The sequence below is a fragment of the Piliocolobus tephrosceles genome, unplaced genomic scaffold, assembly GCF_002776525.5.
Source record: "Piliocolobus tephrosceles isolate RC106 unplaced genomic scaffold, ASM277652v3 unscaffolded_26044, whole genome shotgun sequence".
NCBI lineage: Eukaryota > Metazoa > Chordata > Mammalia > Primates > Cercopithecidae > Piliocolobus > Piliocolobus tephrosceles.
In genome coordinates, this window is record NW_022308804.1 from 2523 (window position 1) to 4012 (window position 1490).

General features: G+C 53.6%; 1 non-coding gene across 1 annotated transcript; it reads left to right on the forward strand.

Moving 5' to 3' along the window:
- The first annotated feature begins 966 nt into the window (after positions 1-966).
- On the forward strand, positions 967-1130 carry LOC111552959. Its single transcript, XR_002734787.1, has one exon. It is a non-coding gene; the product is annotated as a U1 spliceosomal RNA (small nuclear RNA).
- Positions 1131-1490: the final 360 nt, after the last annotated feature.

Here is a 1490-nt window from a genome sequence, read left to right on the forward strand (position 1 = left end):
GGGCGCGGTCGCTCTGGGAGGCCGAAGCAAGCGGATCACCTGAGGTCAGGAGTTCAAGACCAGCCTGGTCTACTAAAATAAAAAAACTAGCCGGGCATGATGGCGGGTGCCTGTAATCCCAGCTACTCGGGAGGCTGAGACGGGAGAATCGCTTGAACCCGGGGAGATCGCGCCACTGCACTCCAGCCTGGACAACAAGAGCGAAACTCCGTCTCAAAAAAAATAATAATAAATAATAATAATAACAACAGTAATAATAAAAAAAAAACCGTGTATTTACAGATTTTCCCAAGTGTTTAAAAACGGTTTGTTGTCCAGCGTTATACACTTAACTCGACCAGTGCACGCACGGTTTGCATAGTGGACAACTTTGTACTTTGTCCTGATTTTTTTCCTTCAAAGTAAGAGGCTTGATTCTCCCCCGACTCCACCCGGCCCCCCTCCTTTAGGTTCTCCTAGGTTTCGTCGCCGCGTATGTTACTGTCTCTCCCCCCCCCCCCCTTCTTCTCTCTCTCTCTGTCACTGTCTCTCTCTCTGTGTGTGTCTGTCTCTCTCTGTGTCTCTGTCTCTCTCTCTCTCTCTCTCGTCCTCTCAGGTCTCCCTTTCAGGTCCCAGACTCCCGGCCGCGTCCCCACTTGCGCCCACCCAGCCCCGGAGACACCCAGGCCTGTCCCTCAGTAGGTCCCGGGGCAGGCAGCTGGAGAGACCGGAGCACCGGGGACTTCCCCCCAGCGGGGGCGTGGCGTATGCAGATGAGCACGGCGCGCGGAGGCTGCCGGTCACGCTCGGTCTGGGACCCCACGTCCCGCACGGATTTCCGAGTGCTGCCAGTGTGATTTTCCCTAGCGGTAAGGGTGGAGCGAGGGGGCTGGAGAGGGTGAGGCGGCTGGGGCCGCATGAGAGAAGTGACCGTGTGTTAGAGTGTAGTGGACGCGAGGGTGTGAGAGGAAGCGGGCGTTACGAGTCATATTTATTTAGGAGGAGAAATACCGTGATCACGAAGTTGGTTTCGTAAGCGCGAGGCTTTTAGTTAGCCTTCGTATGTGCTGACCTCTGCGATTATCCCCAAATGTGGAAAACTGGAGTGCATAGTTTGTTGTAAGGGGGCACTGCGTTCGCGCTTTCTTTTGGCGTTCAAGAGGTTGACATAACAGTCCCGACTAGGTTGTTTCTCTTGTTTTTGGGGTTTAGCAATCTGCGCGTTTAGATTGCATTAGGCTTGCATATAGGCTGCATAAATGCCGATGAGTCTTTTCTTCTCTTTGGATGGGTGTGAGAGCCTACTGTTTTATCTTCGCCCGCCCGGGGAAGAGCCTTTGGCAACCGGTTTCCTGAAAACGTTACGATGTCCTGCTTTTCCAGGCCAAAGCCGCGTTTTTCCTGCAAGTTTGGGGTGTGTAGAGAAAAGAGCCAGAACAGCTTTCTCTGGCGTGGGCTAGGCCCAGGCCCCTGGGGAAAATATCCCAGGATCTGTTAACCGCTAGCAGAAA